The sequence below is a fragment of the Podarcis filfolensis genome (genome assembly GCF_964270895.1).
Source record: "Podarcis filfolensis genome assembly, chromosome: 7".
In the NCBI taxonomy this organism is placed as follows: Eukaryota; Metazoa; Chordata; class Lepidosauria; order Squamata; family Lacertidae; genus Podarcis; species Podarcis filfolensis.
In genome coordinates, this window is record NC_139603.1 from 57,306,739 (window position 1) to 57,325,811 (window position 19,073).

Consider the following 19,073-nt stretch of genomic DNA (forward strand, 5'->3'; position numbering starts at 1 on the left):
TCCCTGTCCCATAAGGCAGAACCTCTTTTTATTTGTTTTAATTCTCTGAATTTCCTGCTTTAATTTGTTTTTATATGCCTTTATACTATTGTTTCTTGTCCTTAAATTGTACACCTTAGAGTTCTTTAAAATATTAAGCAGTTTTATAGATGCTTTTAAATAAATAGATTTTTTTATTATAAAAAATTGCTATCTTTATTTCACCACAATGCCTCTAAGTCCAAATACTGCACCCTGCGACACTGGGAGAAAGAAAGATAGTGGCTGCATCTGCCCTGCTTAGCATTTATTCTATTGGTACTGGGCCGCAACAGTAGAAAGTTATAACTCCTCTCCTCTCTCTCATTCTCTCTCTCACACACAACACACACACACACACACACACACACACACACACACACACAAGATGCCAGCATCAGTTCCTGTGGACCCTTCCTGGCATTTGCACCCCAAGCCTCATTATTCTTCAGCTGTCAAATTTAATTCAGAGTGGCATAACCCACTATTTAATTTTCTCATTCCTAGTACATATTCCAATTTCCTTACGTCTGACATGAATCTTCTTGCTAAGATAGATGCATATTTACGCACACACAACTAAAATTAAAATTCCCATGTATTTTGCTACCAAATGGACACCATGCATTATATTGCCTCAGATAAATTATGTTGGTTGTTCTTGTTTTAAACTCAGTGTTCAAATGCAAGAAACAATTCTGGAGGATTCACAACACACCGCCATATGCCTATCGGAACTGTTGGAGGAACATTCATATTTTACTGGCACAGTATGATCTCATTTATCCAGATGTCCTCTATGACATCTAACCCTGACTGGAGTAAATAAATTATGGAATTCAATTGCCACAGTAATTCTGGAATTAAGCCCTGACACTGCCACAAAGTACCAGCAGATCCCAGTCGTGTGCGTTTGAAAACTGTTAGCAGATTTATAGTGCAAGCCGATGCATGTTTACTGGGAGGGATGCATTTCCACTGTGATCTGTAGGGCTCATAACAGAAGTGGGAAAGCTAGGAGAGCCTGCCTGTGCCCTCCCTTGTGCAACTGCTGCACAACAGCCCTGAAGAGTTGGCCAGTTGCATCTTAACTATCCAATAATGGCTGCCACCCCCACTCCAATTCAAAATCACAGCCCCTAGATAGGAGGGGAACCTGGGCTGCTCAAGGAAGACCCTGAGACAACACACTTGCAGTTCCCTGCCAGATCCATCTCAGTTTATGGGGAATGAAGCTGGAACCCAGCTCTCTGACTCTCCCAGAGATCAGAGCAAGCTGCTGATCTTTGACAACCCCAGTCCTATACTCCTGTAGCATGAGCCAAGCAAACCTGGGCACATGGCAGATGCAACCCGCCATACCCCTTAGCACTGATTATTGTAACTGGCTCTACGTGGGGCTGCCCTTGAAGCTGACCCAGAAACTCCAGTGGGTGCAGAATGCCGCAGCGAGGCTCCTTACGGGGTCCTTGCCGTGGGATCACATTCATCCAGTGCTTTACCAACTGCACTGGCTCCTGGTGGAGTACAGGGTCAGGTTTAAGGTGCTGGTTTTGACCTTTAAAGCCCTATGCGGCCTAGGACCCATGTACCTATGGGACCGCATCTGCTGGTATGCCCCGCAGAGGACCTTAAGGTCCACAAATGACAACACTTTGGAGGTCCCAGGTCGCAAGGTTTGTTAGATTGATCTCAACTAGGGCCAGGGCCTTTTCAGTACTGGTCCCAACTTGGTGGCACTCTCTGTCACAAGAGACTAGTCCCTGCGGGACTTGACATCTTTCCGCAGGGCCTGCAAGACAGAGCTGTTCCTCCTGGCCTTTGTTTTGGACTCATTCTGACCCTTATGTTTCACTCCCCTTATGGTTTTGATCTATGGGCTACTTTTAAAATGAGGCTGCATTTTAAATTGCATTTTAACCTGTATTTTAAATTGGTTTTCCCCCCTATTATGTTTTTATTGTAAATTTACTGGTGTTAGCCGCCCTGAGCCTGGGGAGGGTGGGGTATAAATAAAAATTATTATTATTATTATTATATGAATACATGCAAATGTGTTCATAAAGCCTTGGAGATAAAATGGTAAATTAGTCTTGGAAAACTATGTCTGGTGACCTTGGTAAAAGAATTAAGGAGGTTATGGCTACTCTGGCTCAACTAACTGAGGTCAATAACTGAGGTCAACACAGCTCTCAGCCCAGGATTTCATTATTATTATTTTTGCCTCTGATCATGCATTTCTTACATTAATTGAGATTATTAATCATCACTTTCAATATACTGTATACTCTTATCAACACTCCTTTTATGCAAGCGGTTTCCTAAATGTTCACTCATCCATACTTAATGAAGGAGAGCAGTGGTAAGACGGTTGCGGTATGAACACAGGATATGGCTGTTGAATTGCCAGGGATTGTGCTAGGATTCTAATTAAATGAATTAAACCTTCATAGTTAAAGGAAATTGTCAAAGAAATTATAAAATGTCAGTCCCTGTAGGCCCTACGTAGAGGCTTATTTTTGTATCCAGGCAGCTTGCAGATGCAATACACCTTGCCCTGCATTTGAAGTGAGTTTCGAAATATATCTATATTATTTAAAAGTAAACGAGTTTCAAAAATTATTCCCTAATGTTGCTTCCCATACATGCATTTTATTTGAAACTAGCCTGAATTTAATTTCCACAGCATTTAAAAGTGCATTACAGTGATTACCCTATCCATTCCCACAACTTTAGAGACCGCCATAGGTTGTCCACATCTATGGCTCAGTTGTACATTGGATGTATACTAATGTTTTTTTTTGGTTGTTTCCACATCAGAATCTTCTTGTTGAAAGATGCACAGTCTGTCCCCACAACCCAAACTCCTTGTTCAAGGACAAACTAGAAGAAACCAGCAAAGCACCTGTGGCCTAATATTCCTGTTTCGCTGATAGGAAACTAAGGCTGAAATTGGTTGTTGTTTTTTAAATTACTTTAAAAAAAAGACTTTTGTATTTTCCATGTATATGCAAGGATATCCCACTTTGTCTTTGTGGAAAGGCTCAGCAGCAACATGAATTTACAGTGGTAAGCAGTGACATTGTGAGTCTTTGGGACCATAAGAAGAGCTTTGCTGGATCAGACCAATGTTCCTAATCATCCAGGATCTGGTATCACACAATGACATTCAGATGCCTTTGGGAAGCTCACAAGCAGAACATTAAGGCAGGCATAAGCAAACTCAGCCCTCCAGATGTTTTGGGACTACAACTCCCACCATCCTTAGCTAACAGGACCAGTGGTCAGGGATGATGGGAATTGTAGTCCCAAAACATCTGGAGGGCCGAGTTTGCCTATGCCTGCATTAAGGCAACAGCCTTCTGTTGTTCCAGCAGCTGGTAGACAACTTGGAAATTGCCTATCTTGCTTTTATTTGTCCCTGTATTTTTAGACTGCCCATTAGCTGTCAGTATTCACAGGGTGGCTTGAGATTCCTGAATTGCAGGGGGTTAGACTAGATGATCCTCGAGGTCCCATCCAACTATGATTTAAAGTCCATTCTCTGCCCCCACAAGGCCTAAGTTAAAAGATAAGTCTTGAGGAAAAGTTGACTAACTAAGGTGCCCTACATAGGCTGGTAACTCAAGCTGTTGTGAAAAGAAAGCGGCATTGCCAAACATTCTGTGAATGAAAGGAAATGTAATGCACACACTTTGTACCTTCACAGAACAAGGAACGTGCTTTATCACTTTCGTTTATGTCCACTTGTTTCCATGGGTTCAAAGGGCGTGGCAGCTGAGTGGAAAGCGGGTTGTTGACTGACTGAAGCGTGGTGGATGGTGATTGGGAAGAGGGGCTTTTTGATGGCAGCATCCTGTCTGTAGGAAGCTGTCTTGAATCAGACTATGGTATTGTAGACAGCATGCTAACTGGCAGCAGCTGTCCAGGGTTTCAGATGGGGGACATCCCCAATCCCTACACCGAAATTCCGGGGGTTAAACCTGCAACCTTTTAATTACAACACTGATGCTCTACCACTGAACTACGCCCCTTCCTGGTTGCCACAATGTAATCTTTTTAGTACCAGGCAGTGAGCCTTTTTACCCTCAAGTCTTTTTTTAAAAAAACAAAACAAAACAAAACATGTTAACCACGAACAGAAATATCTGATGCTGCTTTTATCTGCTACTTTTAATTTTATCGTTAACTTGAGTGTTCCTTGCCCTCTTTCTCTCTCTTTAGGCTGCCAATAGCTTTATAGTTATTTATTCCATAAAATTTATACACTGTTTGATTGTAAAAAAAACCCTGCTTGCAAAAAGAGAAAAAAATAAAATCGAGAAACATTCACTTGAAAACATCCAAAAGTTAAAATACTAAAACAGATTAAAATTACCTCCACTTTCTAAGCACCTGGGTAGGCTTGTCTAAGCAAGAATGGCATAAGCTGCCAAAAAATTAATAGCTGAAAGGTGACCAGCATTTTCTGTGTTTTTATTTGAAAAAACAGGCCCCATCTTTGTAACTATTTGCTGGTAATTTTTAAATACAGTACAAATACAGTACAGTATAGATAAAAGAAGGGCCTCAAGAGAATGCTTCCTTTTAACAGTCAGTATTTTCCTGACACGGGGAGGCTGTGATAAGGTGCAAACAGGTGATCTACCTGTTGAATTTCTGCCTGCGCCACCCAGAAGAAAGCCGAGCCGGGGCCTGCAGGGGTCACAACCGCCCACCAGGTGGCGAGACGTCCCGCCAGTTCCGCGTCACATGCACCTAAAACGCTGAAACCCGTCCTCGGATGACCCCTCTTGCATCCATTCTGAGCGTCTCGCAGCGGGAGAAGCTGCATGGCGCCTCCGCTTGTTGTTGCAGCCGCAGCAGCAGCAGCAGCAGCAGCAGAAGTTGCAGCCGCCGTCCTCGGACCCGGTGCAAGCTTAAGGTAGGTCGGCGTTTCGGGACAGGGCTTGCCGGGCCCTTCCTTGCACGGCGCACCGCCAGGAGCAGAGTTGAAAGGCGCTGGCAGGGAGGTGGTGGTGGTGGAGGACGAAAGCTCCGTGGTGCGAGTGCGGGGAGTCCGGGAACCGGGCTTGGGTGGGGCTCCCCACTGGGGAACCTTCCCGCTTGGAAGTCTGGGTGCGGGTCTCTCTCCGCCTGCTGCTCCAGGATCCTGACACGTCAGTGAGGAAACGAGCCAGGGCAGGGAGCGTTCCGAAAGGACGCGAGGAAAGGAGACGGAGGGAGGGTTTGTTCTATCTCTCGGCTGGGAAGCGCGATGTTGGGCTGGGCAGGAGGAGGTACGACCTGGAGGGAGGGAGGGAGGGAGGGAGCCGTTAAACGCAGAGCTCTGCATGTTGCAAACGGGGCCATTGAGTTAGAAGGCGCTCGTTGCTGGTTGGAGAATCAAGGGGACCCGGAGGTTTGGCCTCAGTCCTGCGCGCGCTTTTGTGGCAGGGAGTCTCCTTGAACTCAGCTGGGTTTCCTTCTGTGTGGACTTGCCCAGGATCGTGGTGCAGTTGGTGTCAAAGCCACCGGAATTGGAGGCTGCTTAGATCCGAAACCTTGTTTGCTTCTGTGCTGTACTGAGGTGCTGAGCGAACGTCTTTTTCTCTTGCCTAAACAATCCAACTCAACTAAGGTAAGATCACAGGGCTTAATTTGAGCCCTGGGGATTGTCAGGGTTGAGGCCTGTGGCATGTGGTTTCTACTCTGTATCAGGAAGTTTTTAATGTTCGATATTAAATTATTATTAGTAGTAGTAGTAGTAGTACTCCAGAGGAGGGTGAATGCTGAGTTCCTTTATTCTACCCGCAGAATGACTCTGAATAGACTGCTTTACTTTCAAATGTCCCACAAGCACTCATTATATACTAAGTAATGACTGGGTGATTTTCCTCTTTTTCTCTTAACTGGTGATCTTGTATTATTTTGTGTATTATCATCAGCACCGTTACTGTCCTCTTTTTTGGCTCTTAATTTTCTATTACTTTGTTGTTGCTGCTGTTATTCATATCATCGTCTGTTTTGTAATGTAATGTGGGAATTTATGCGGAAGAACTTGGTCCCAAGGCATGAACAATATAGGAAAGTGTCTGAAAAGCGTGTTGTAAACACTTTTTCATACTTCTGCTCTCAGTTAGTTGCCAGAGAGGTAAATGATTGCTCAAGTAACGTCTTTAGGGCAGACTTTCTGTGCAGGCTCTTTTTTTCTTGTGTGTTTTATGAAATTGATGAACAGGATGAAGAAAGAGGAGATAATCCTAGAGGAAGCCTACTTTCCATTTGAGTGTAAATATAAGATTACACTGCTGAACTTTAATCTCAAATTTCCTGGCTGTTTGGTTCAGTTAGTGGGCTCTTCTCAGCTTGCGTCTGTTGAGGGACTGAGAGGTTTTACAAAGCCTTGGTGTCTCTCTCTCAAATCCATTGTGTAGTCAACCATGCAGAAGCTTCTTATATTTCTTGTTGTCCCTTATTAAAAGTTCTACGTAGCAACTGGATTTTCTGAAAAATAAGTGGTGGTGGTGGTGATGTGTAAAACAAAGTATGCCCACAGTGATTAAGAAACAAGTTTCTTTCAAAATTATTTAAAGAAATTGTAATGCAGAATGTATAGGACTCTCCACCCTGATCACAGCCTAATCACCTCTGCTTTAACTCTTAGTTACGTATGTGTGTTACTGTGTGTCTGGTCTTTTCTAGAGGGATTTAAATCAAATATTTCCTACTTATCATTATTGGGGCCTGTTTGACATAAACCCGAGCCTCTTGCTGTATTTTTTGCAAAATACTGTACATACGTAATTGTTTGTTGAGCTACATTTGAGTTGTTGTAAATTTTAATGGTTCAGAGTGCAATCTTCCAGCATCTTTCTGTGCATATCATGAAAGGGCATAAGAGGAGCAGCAAAAATGTCATTTAATATTTACTAGGATGTTTGTTTAATACTGCCCTTTCTGGGATGACTAGCGGTACTAAAGACAATAAACTCAAAATAATAAAATACCAGATTGACACAGATCAGTTTAATAAATATGAATAATCCCAATCTCTCCAAATTTGGGGAAGAGTTATTGCTCAGTGGTAGAGCATGTGTGCTTCATTTAGAAGGTCTCTTGTTCATTCCCTGACATCTCCAAGTAGGGCTGGATGAGACCACCATAGTCTGAAATCCTGGAGAGCCACTGCCAATCTGTGTAGACAATACTAAGCTAGATGGGCCTTCTAGATGGAGCTTCCTATGTTCCTATTCTGCTTGCAGTTCAAAAACATTTACCCACTTAACAGCTTCTACAGAGCTGAATATAAAAGAGCTGTTTGATTGCTAACACTCTGAACATTTGTCACTTCCCCTCCCCTTTTAACTAACACAACTAGATCTGAAAAAACTTTTTTCAGCTCGAAAGGGACTAAGTAAAATAGTCCTATAAAAGGCAAAGGGAAGAGAGATTCTGTCAGCAGCCATATTTCTTTATGAGAAAGAAATGAAAAGATTGGGTCTTCAAGCTTATATTGCCAGATCTGCTGATGTGTCCATACACATGTCTGTAAACCTGCATCTTCTTACACGTGTTCACAGAAATATTCCTTTGGGGTTGTTTAGTGGACATGAAAGATGCCATTGCAGTGGACATGACTACTGAATACCAATGTCATTTTGCATATCTGGGGCATGTCGTGGCTTGGGAGAATTACCCCAATTTGTTGTTGTTAATATATTCATCTGCAGAAAATGGCTGAAAGTACCGGTAAGTAAAAATGGCTCCGCTGTTCTATGGAACAGAAAAGGTGGTTAGTTCAATGCAAGGCAAAACAAAACAAAACAAAACAAAACAAAAAACAAAACAAAACACAGGCTATCCCAACCCACTTTGCCTTGAACATAAGCTCAATACAGTTGACTGAATTTTCACTGTGACTTGTTGGGGTACAAATGTGACTGGGTGTGGGGATTTTAAGAGGTGCTTAGTTGCCAGTTGGTGTAGTGGACAGCTCCCTGTACCTGTATGTTGTGAACTGCCCTGATACTTGTGGATGAAGGGCAGTATACTACTGCTACTACCCAGATTTCTTTCTTTCTTTGATCTGCGTTTCAAGTTTTCCTATCCCTGATTAGGCTCAGGCTTATTGTGGATGGATCTGATTCCACCCTGGGTTTCTAGAAACCCTCCATCAACACAGCAGGGAACTTCCTTTCAGAATGAGACTGGCACTTGCTTTCTCACAAGTCCTACAACGTGGGAAAATAGCAAACATGGCTAAGAGGCAAGGGAACAGGGAAGAAAGGCAAGGGGTCTAGCCAACGTGAAAAGGTCTGGCTCCCACAGTGATCTCACGGGGTCAGAGTGTATTGAAGAATAAGAATCCTGGAAGATTCCATAAAGTTAAAAAGCTTGGGTGTACAGGAGGGGTCTGTTTATAGGAAAATGCTTATCGAATTAGCATTAACTCAAGTGCAAAAAGTGATCTCATTATCATCACAGGGCTGAAAAAAAGCATGTTGCACTACAAAAGGCAGGGTTTGTTTTGTATAATAATAATAATAATAATAATAATAATAATAATAATAATAAATAAATAAATTATTTAATAGGACAACAGAAGATAGGTGTAGTCAGCAGTCACTGGTCATGACATTTAAATTTTCATGCCACAGACTTGCAACAGCCATGAGGGTCATTTTTCCTCTTAAGCACGATATGATTAGCTAAACTGTGTTTGTTGTAGGAATTTAGCTTTTATTTCTCAGGTAATGCAATCGAAGCTGCTTCATTTAATTGGGGAAGAGTAGGCTTGCTAGATGAAATCTGCTACTCACGGGATAATTAATCGGCAAATTAGAGGCATTACCTGCACAATCTATGGCTTGGTTCTGGGTGTGGGGGAATAACTAGGCATATATGTGTACAAGATCTATTATTTTGGGGGGGGGGTAATACCCCTTAACTACTGTGAAGAGGATTTATGGCAGGAACTGCTAATACTTCTCTTAGCTTAGGCTTTCTCCTGTTTGTTTGCAACAGGACCACCCTTGCTCAGAGCAAGCTAAATTACACATACAGTCTTGAGGCACATGAAGAGTTCCAGTTGGTAACTGGCTTACTGAGTCAGCATATAAGTCAGCGGTGGGAAACCTGTGAGCTGGTGGACCGCAGCTCCCATCAACCTTTCAGACATGCTGGCTGGGAATGATGGGAACTGGGAGTTTGCCAATATTTTCCCATGGCTGATGTAAGTGTTCAGGATTATGTGCCCCAAGCCCTCTCAATCAGTGTAACATTAAAAAAATAATAATTCTAGAGTTGGAAGGCATCTCAGAGGTTGTCTAGTCCAACTTCATGCGATTGCAAAAAATCCACTGGTACAGTATCCATGCTGAAATAGCCATTCAACCTGTTTGGGTATTTCAGAGGCGATGCAATGGCCTTGAACTTTGATATGTTGCTGCCATGTTTCCCTTCACTCCCACACTATTTCCACATTGCTGTTTGTCTCATGCAAGTAGTTGTCTCTTGAAGACTACTTCCGAATTTATTTGTCTAGTATATGTCATCTCTCTCTCCCTCTTCCTTTCTCACACCCCTCCCACGGCCCCCAATACTCAGGCAGTCCAGCGTTTGCATAGAGGCACCTAGGCACAAATGGCTTAAAGGTATGGATATAACTCTGTCTAAGACTGGGCTGTGCAAGGAGAGCAAACTTATCCCCATTAGATTATTGTTTACCTCTGGTAAATTATCTCTAGCCAGTTCTTGGAGAATGAGGTAATCTTTCTGCTCTCTAGGAGTAAACACAGCATTTACCTCTTTGTAACATCCTCTGAAGAAAAGAGTGATTTACTGGGAAGTGTTACATATTTTTCTTTTACTAAGAAAACTATACAGTAGGTGGAGGTTTTAGGATAGATTCTGACCGGAGGGAAGTCTGAGAGCTCTGGTTTCCCACCATCTTCCTCACCTTGTTGTAAATATGTCTGATCAGGAATATAACATTTTTCTGTTTTCTAAAAAAGTTTTTATGACATTTCTAGGAACAGAAACAAAGCTGAAAACACAGAGGTGTCGGAACTTGAAAAAGAGGTAAATAAAAACTCCTGCAGTGCCAGGGGAAATTGTCAACTTGCACTGTTGCATGCAGTCAGGGCGATACTTCTGCTTTGGCTGGCAGCCGGATACCCAGCTGAAGAGTTTTCCTTCCCCATGTGGCTGAACCACACAATTTAAGTGGCATGCCCCAGGCTCCTTTAAATCAAATAGAGGATTGTTAAGATAAAAAGGCTGCATGTGAATACACATGATGGAAATGGCATCTCCTGCAATCCAGGAGCCAGTGTGGTATAGTGGTTAAGAAGAGCAGGGGTAGGCAACCTAAGGCCCGGGGGCCAGATGCGGCCCAATCGCCTTCTCAATCCGGCCCGCGGATGGTCCAGGGATCAGCGTGTTTTTACATGAGTAGAATGTGTGCTTTTATTTAAAATGCATCTCTGGGCTATTTGTGGGGCATAGGAATTTGTTCATTTTTTTTCTTTTCAAAATATAGTCCGGCCTACCACATGGTCTGAGGGACGGTGGACCGGCCCATGGCTGAAAAAGGTTGCTGACCCCTGGTTAAGAGTATCAAACTAGCACTTCAGAGACCAGGGTTCAAAGCTCCACTCAGCCACGAAACTCCCTGAGTGACTTTGGGCCTGTCACTGCCTCTCAACCTAACCTACCCGACAGGGGTGTTGTGGGCAGTAAATGAGAAGGAGAACCTTGAGCTCTGTGGAGGAAAAGGTGGGGTGTAAATGCAAATAAATAAATAAATGAATGAATGAATGAATGAATGTTGTAAGGGATGTGGTTTCCATGGCAGCCACCCTTTGGCTTTGTAACTGCTATATTTAATTGTACGATCAGGCTAGCCCTGAAACCCTGCAGATTTTCTTTCAATAACTGTATATATAACACAAGTGAGACTTGTTGCCTGAGGAGAAATGGGGTATGGCAACATTACTGTATGACGCTGCCTTTCAAAAGACTCTCCTCACCTTAATCACTGCACTGCTTTTGGTTTAGGGTTTGCCTTCAGTTACATGAAATGGTTCTTGTGCACAAAATTTAAAAGAAAATTGAGCTAATCGTCACAATCTACTATGATAGATTAAAGAAATTTTTAAAAGGCATTTAAAAAAATAAATAATAAAGCCCTTACTGTTGTCTTTTTATATTTCTTTATATTCTTTTAAAATATTTGGTATATGATCCTGAGATGGAACAAGTGGTGCATAAAAGTTCAGTCCCCAAGTGGTCAGTGAGGGGGAAAGACCTGCTGTGCTCCAATGAAAGTGTTGTCACAGAAGAATACAGGCTACTTGGTTCATGTTAATTGTACCTAGTCATTCTAGGCAGAGGATCCTGTTTTTCAGTTCAGTGATTTCAGATGGCTATTTCTATCTAGCAGGGTATTGTCTCCTGTGGTATTTTGGTGAAGACTTTAGTCTTCACACATCCCAAAATCAGGTGTTAAGCTGAGAACATAATGCTCAGTTAACATGTAATGCTAAGTCAAACCGAGGCTCCGCACAAGTGAGCAAATATTTGGTGGACTCACAGAGCCCGGTCCTACTGCTGCTATGCCTGGGTGTTGTTGGGGTTTTTTGGTGGTGGCAGGTTGTTGCTGTTGTTTCTTTCTAGTATCTATAGTTTAGATTTAGTTGTGATTTATGTGTAAATTGTTTAGTTTGGCTGTGTATTTTAAAAATGTTATATTTATTGTTTATGACTCCTTTTGTTATGTTGCATTTTGCATGTTGTAAGCCCCCTTCAACATGGTTTGCTGTGGAAAGGCGGCATACAAATAAAACTATGTATGCATGCATGCATGCATGTATGCACCCAGGGCAAAGCGATGGTTTGACTTAGCATTACATCCAAACCTAGAGTTGTGGCTTGTCTCCCTGAGATGAACCACAAGGAGTAAAGGCCCTGGAGTGTGTAGAGTGACACAAACCGTGAACAAGGTTTTGGATGTAACAGTAAACCAAATCATGGTCATTCACACAAACTCATGGTTTTGCAGGTTGCATGTGAACCGGGTCACTGTATTGGGCTGGGGGCAGTGGGTGCTGTTCATGAACCCTGTCTAATCCTTCAGCTTTGTGATTTTACTATAACATTGCACTGAACTGATTTGTAGAGGAAGGCAATGAAAATATTTGGTGTTTGAGGTAAAATCTCTGTGTCCTCTTCACTGTCTTCAAGTTTTGGCATGTTAGCTGCTTGCTCTCACTTACTGTTTACTGTGCAATAAGCAAAGCAGGTGGGCCATTGTATGAAACTGCTCCGTGAGGCAAGGTTTTCTTATTGTTCTAGCAATTCATCTTCTGAATGAAATCTGCTGTGGCTTTAAGCGGACCTGGTTCTGAATTAGGGTTGCTTTAGTCTTGGACGTTTATTGCGGCTGTGCAGGAAGCAACTGTTCATGAAGGGAAAATATAATTCCAGCCCTTACAGTTGACTGAGTGGGTTGTGCAGCTGCCTCAAACCTGGAAGCCTGCTTCCTCCATGCCCTTAAATATGTCAGTTTAACACTTGGGATTTTATTCTTTTTATGACCTATGATTTTGACCGCACACCTTAGCATTTTTAAACACCAGGGGTCTGTAGTGGCTGCTTGGGGAATAGGAGGAGCCTGATGGGCACACCTGTTCTCACTTCCTGCCTAACATGTCAATGGAATAGCATCCTGTGTTACCCCTGGACACTGTTCTCTCGTCCTGCAGCAAATATCAAGTATTGTATTACAATACAGGCCCTTTTTGGCTGAAACTCTGGGGCAATGGTTAATTCAGCCCCATCCACAAATGGCTCCATCCAGAGCCCATATAGACTCTGTAGACAAAAAGCAGTGAAGAGGATAATGAGTCTAGCATGTAGAAATTATGAGAAAGGTTGGATAAAAGTTTGGATTTCTGGTTGGGAGCTGCATCTGAATCGCCAAATGAGCAGGGCCTGCTGGAGTAGAGAAATGGGCTGACAGTAGAAGGATGCATGCCAAAGTGGGTAGGAAGTCCTTTTCAAAGACTTGTGTGTGTTTAAGCTCCCTCCAGAAACTTGAGATGTATCACACCCTTTCCTTGGTTGCCTACATAGCAAAGATGTGGCAACTAAAAGGATCGAGGAAGCAGTTAAAAATGTGTCAGTGCATGCATGCCATCTTCAAATCCTGTTGCTCTTTGGGTTGGGTTGCAAATGAATTGTGGTGAGTTTGTGTGTGTAAAGGAGAGTGAGTATTTATGTAGGTGTCGCTATACTGCCCTTCACTATACTACACCAGGTGGTGCACAACATATCAAAACACATCAATGCAGAGTCTTAAAAATGATTAAAACTTCAGCACAAAATAGAAACAGTGTAAACTAAGGACTCATCCACACTTCTGCTTGTTCTATGATTTCTAGGCATGGGTCCGAGAGGTTTTTCTTTTCTCCTATTGCTTTCTCTGGGAAAACCTGCTGTTTACCACTGAATCAGAACAAAGGTCAACCCTCAGGACAACACAAAGACTTCTCAGATCCATGCCTAGAACAAGTGCAAGTGTGGATGAGCCCTGAAATAACATAAAACAGCAGAGGGTATGATAAAAAGCTGCCCTCAGAAAGACTACACCTCTTCACTTCCCAAAGCCTGGCAAAAGAAGCATGTTTTCGCTTTCCTCACTGAGGTGAGATGTACCCTGGTGCGGAGATGGTTCTGAAGTTTTATTGAAATAAACAGGCGGCTTGTCAACTAGGTATGCAGTGACACGGGTTGCAATGACTATAAAAGCTTCCTGCTGCTGGAAGCTTGCTACTACGCCAGCGCATTTGGTTTTTAAAAGCAACCTATAAGCTATTGTGGATTATATCTAAGTATCTAAATGTTATCCAGTTTTCCAGGGGGAGGAATGTGGAACATTAAGATATACACTGTAAATCATTTGCCCAGAGGACGTATTTGCTGCTGCCAGCTGAAAACTGAATCTGATTAATCTACAGTTCTATTTTTAATTATGTAAAAGTTGTTGATCCTCTACTTCTTCTTTTTTCTGTTTGAACCCTGACAAGTTTCTTGTGGAAGAGGCAGTTGATGTCTTACTGCCTCTGTCCACAACCTCCTTCATTGCCATTTTAGTTAGTGAAGACAGGAGATGGCTTTCAGGTAAGTGGGCTCTAGACAGGACATAAATACTCAAGTAGCTTACAATGGGTGATATCCAACATCAGCCATACTTAAAGTAGACATCTGAAGGCAGCCCTGTATAGGGAAGTTGCTAATGTTTGATGTTTTATGCTTTTATATTTGTTGGAAGCCTCCCATAGTGGCTGGGGCAACCCAGTCAGATGGGCAGGGTACAAATTATAAAAATATTATTTTTTATTATTATTATTAGACTAATTGAAATCAGTGGGTTTCAGATACTTAGGTCAATTGATTTCAGTGGATCTACTCTACATATGGATTTTACCAAGGGGATTTACAAAGCACTAACACAGCTGTAGAGAGAAAAGAGCAATAAGACATAGACATTTTTCTGTAATTTACTGAGTTGTCAGGAAAGCATTTTTAATCCGTAATAATATTCTGCATTGCACTTGAACCGGAGTGTGTATAAAGGGGAAGGGAGGAATTGTGCCTCCATTTTTAAAAGAAGGGTTGTTAGTACGTTGCATAGCAGATGAATAGGATTCTTCATGCACTCATCTGCTGCCAAACACTGATGTTATTTGAAAACAAAGACTTTCTTCAGAGCAAAGTTTAGGCTGGCATGGCTATGAATCCCAGAATTATTTTACATTTGGATGAAAACAGTGGTGCCCTTGTACTTGTAGAGTGCTGGAAAGCTGCTCATCCCCAAGTCAAACCCTGGTAAGCAACTCTTTTTAATCTTGTTTGCAAATCCGCTGTTCTCCTGGTAGATACTGAAAAACAAACTTGAAAGTTAAAACTAAATTTGGGCTAAAACTATTCAAGCCTATAACAGAAATTGGCAGTCTCCTAGGCCGTGCAAATTGATTAGTCAAAGACAATTGCATTCATGCACAACTGTGGCTGCAAAAGTGAGAAGCAGGTATGTTGAATGTATAGTTCCTGCATGTGTGTGTGTATTGGTATAACAACTTTAAGGCAAGGGAGTGAGTTATGCAGCCATCTGTTTAGGTGAGAGCCAAACTAGACATGGAGAAACTGTGTTAAAACACCTGTTTGTTCTGTTCATCTATAAAGTGGGAATGGAAGTGGCCTATGCTTTGCACAGGGGGTGGGGGGGATTTTTTCCCAGCCTGGGGGCCACATTCATTCTAGGCAACCTTTTGGGGGCCACATGCCAGTGGTGGATTGGGCCAGAAACAATAGCAGGCAGAGCAACAAATGTTCATTTTATGTTTGTACAATAGGTTTCTTTCTACACAAGTTCAAGGGCACATTTAAACCAGGCAAAAGCATTCAAGGCCAATGAGGAGTTAGGATCAGGGAGAAGTGATGCGGCCTGCCCCATCACTGCCCCTTAGTTCCACTATTTATATGGCTGTCAGAGTTGCAAGTATCTCAGATACAATATGGACAAGTTAACTTCAAGGATAGCAAATAGGATTATAACATGATCCAACAGCCTAATTTTCATTTTGTTATCACCTGAATTCTGGATTTCAGTATATAACGAATTCTCCCTTATAAATGTATGGGACATCTAGTTTGGCCCTACATTAATAATACTGATTTTGGAGTTAGCCTTTAAATTATCTGTCTTCTGTTCCTAATCTGCATGTGAATTTTGACTTCTTAAATATTAAAGACGGGTTGGATATACTAGGTTTGCTAGGTCAACCTTATAAACTGGGAACAGTAGGAAGCTGAGGAAGTTTCCCCCCTCATCTCATGGCAAGAGTTGAAAATGCAAAATAGATAGGAACTTGCAACAGTAGACTAAAGAAGTTGAATGGGTTGCTAGATTCTCAGCTCAAAGTGATGAGTAGTCACTCATTAGTGCAAGGGAGGTCTGATTAGATCTATCCGGAGGTATTCAAGTACAGCTTGACTTCATTTATTTTAAAGGCCTCATTTGTTATATGCTGGAGTAAGATTTCCTTATCACCTTGTTTTGACTCTGATGGCATTTCTTGGCAATGCAAACCTATTTGGAGATGCTTGTGGAATTTCAGTGGTTGCCCTACAGGGCTGGCATAAATTTCAAGCATTCTCATATTTTACTTGTGAAGCGATATTCAGAGTGGATTTGGGGAGTAAAGAGCTATCTGTGATACCAAGATAACGGAAAACCCTACTAAGATGTAGCATCCCTCCACAGAAGCGTATTTGACCACCATCTGCGTAATTCATAATTACGCAAAGTTCAGCCTCCTAATGTAAAGGCATTTGGGGCATTGAGGGTTTATTTTTAGTGGAGTAACTGGTTTTTTGACAACAGTTTTTAGAAGATGGATTCAACCAGGAGGTGTAGGGAGCTGAGATCTTGCCATGTTGAAGCAAACAAATGGCTAATTACCATAGCCAAAGCCCAGTTAGCTGTGCCTTTGCAACATCACCATCATATCAATATGGTCATGAGAATGAACTTTCAGTATCATTTTATAACTGTCTAAAACAAAATAAGCAAACCTTTGAAGTTTCTGATCTTTTTGGAAAGCTATATATCTTTTAAAAATGATCTAAACCTAATTATCATATTTTTTCACACAAATCCCTTTTTATTTAGAATTTATAGTACACAGCTAAGCATTAAAGAGAGAACCATTTTGTTACTATCATAAACTCAATAGGTTACAAGATTTCCTACTTACTTTTGCATTCTTTTTGGTTCAACTTAATTTTTCAAGTTCAAGTCTGAGCATATCCAGACTTGACTACTGTTTGGAATCCTCTCTGCTACAGTAGCTGTAAGCTTCTGTCGTTTTATAAGAGAAGATTATATGCGAGATAATTAGGTGCCAGATTGTAGGTCCTCAGTTTATTCTCTTTGTAGACTAGAAATGTGTTTTGTTTTTAAAAAAATAAGAAGTAAGGGTGTGAAGTTTTTTGTTCGTTTCATTTTGTTCTTGGTAAGTTATGATGAAATGTCCCTCACACAGGAAATAAAGAGAGAAAGAGATTTCTTCAGGAACTAAATTCTCTCTCTCGCTACTCATTGTTTTGGATCTACCAAGTTCTCCTCCCATTTTCCTTCTTTTATTTGTCTGTCATATGATCCCTAGAGTTAACCAAATGATTTTTCATGCCTAAAGTCTACTGTTTGTTTTAAAGTGATCATGAGAGTTGGTTTACATTTTCCACAACTGATGTTTCAAAAGTTCACACTACTCCATCTCTGTGTGTCACAGATAACTCTGTAAATATATCAGTCACTTCTCCTGAGATGAAACAGGTGATTTCAGAGCCCTTTAATGAACAGGAACACTTTGTCCCACTTTTATCTTATTTCAGCACGCTAGTCTTGAGCACAAGTGAGTTGCTTCTAAGAGTGATAGTAGCATGACTGTACCTTGTATCATTAGAAGCTGTTTAAAATGTGTGTTGATGTAATATTTGCTATTTGATACATTAATAAGTCACGATCTAAACTCAAATTGCATGACTAACTCTGAGTACCCCACCCAATGGGGCTTTTAACTTAATATTTTCTTTTTAGAAAAACCACCCATACTCTCTGTGCTTTCTGGCAAATAGGCTTTTGAAACTTAGAAGTCTGTTTCTAGAGGAGTAGCTGCATTAGTCAAACTTTAACGTTTCAGGCATTTCCTGCAATTTAACTGTAAACTTCCCAGATCCCTATGACACCAAGCTTTGAGGCTACTTCAGTTTCTTTTTTCACTGTACCTGCCATAATTGGTGGGGTGTTGAGGGGGTCATAATAGATTGGTTAGGTTGCTGTATCAAGACCACCACCCCCCAAAAAATTGGGAGTTAGCTACCCCTGCTTTAAGCAGAGCTAAGTACCTCTCTGCACTGGAGTTGTAGCCACAAGATGGCCTACCAAACAAATTTTGGCTTTTTACAATGCCTACGTGGAATGATTGTGTTAGTGTTCCACAATGCACCATCTCAGTTTTAAATCTAGCAGTGTCTTGTCATTGACACATAGTAATTATATAGTAATCTTTATGGTAAAATTACTATCCCCAGGCAAATGGTGCTTGACTGCAGCAGAAGCACATGTGGTATTTATGGGGTGGAGTGGGGAGTATTTTGAAAGTATTATATAAGTGCTTACATGAGGTCTATTTCTGTTTTATAAAGAGCAGAATTCTCTTTGTATTGCGGGCCACACAATTCTGAATTTTGTAGAAGATCGTGCATTTAATACCTTGCATCATATAGTACTTGTTTTGCTTGTTACTTCAGTCCCTAAAATTTATTAATTTTCCCCATTTCTTTCTTGCCTTTTATGTATATTTTACAATTTATTTTAGTCTCTTTATGGCAGGGAGTAGGGAATCTGTAGCCTTCAGGTGTTGGACCAGTGGCGCCATCTCCAACATTGGGCCCAACCTCTGTGCATTGAGTGAAGGTCTCAAGGGAGAGCAGCATTCCTGCTCACAGGGAGGAGCTTTCATGAGTACAGCCAGCATCCCTTTTCAAAACTTTACTCAGTGTACAGAGCTTGGAGCACAAGAAACACTTGAATGTGGGAATCTGAAACCCATCTTTACAGCTCATGAATGTGCCTGAGTGCTACTGCTCTGATTAGAGACCCAGCCATTGTAATATTTGGAACTTGTCTTGTAATTTAAGTCTTGTCTTTAATTCCTCTGTTTCAGCTGCAAAGAAGAAAGCATTAGCACTTACTTAAATTTCTAATTTAGGCATTGTGTTAACAAGCAGGAGTGAAGGTCTGGTCACACATGACACCAGAGCTGAAGAGAGACATAATATTTTTAGAGCAATGGGTCTGATTTGGGAGCACCCTTGCCATTTTTAAACTCTATTCTACCTCCAGGGCTAAGTCCTTTGGGAGTGGGGACAGCTTCGCATGTTCTTCTCAGATGTTCTTTCTGCCTTCACCTTAAAAGTGTATTTGTACTCCTCTCATTTTTCAG

The 19,073-nt window shown here is 41.6% G+C and overlaps 1 protein-coding gene across 9 annotated transcripts in view; it reads left to right on the forward strand.

Annotated features, from left to right (window-relative positions):
• Positions 1-4,758: 4,758 nt before the first annotated feature.
• Positions 4,759-19,073, forward strand: part of LOC310766754 (serine/threonine-protein kinase Sgk3) — a 56,694-nt gene continuing 42,379 nt past the window's right edge. For 5 of the 9 annotated variants that reach the window (XM_083623366.1, XM_083623365.1, XM_083623362.1 and 2 more), the window contains exon 1: positions 5,317-5,638. The gene's annotated coding sequence lies outside the window, so the exon portion shown is untranslated. The other 4 variants (XM_083623368.1, XM_083623364.1, XM_083623367.1 and 1 more) reach the window with 3 other exon arrangements.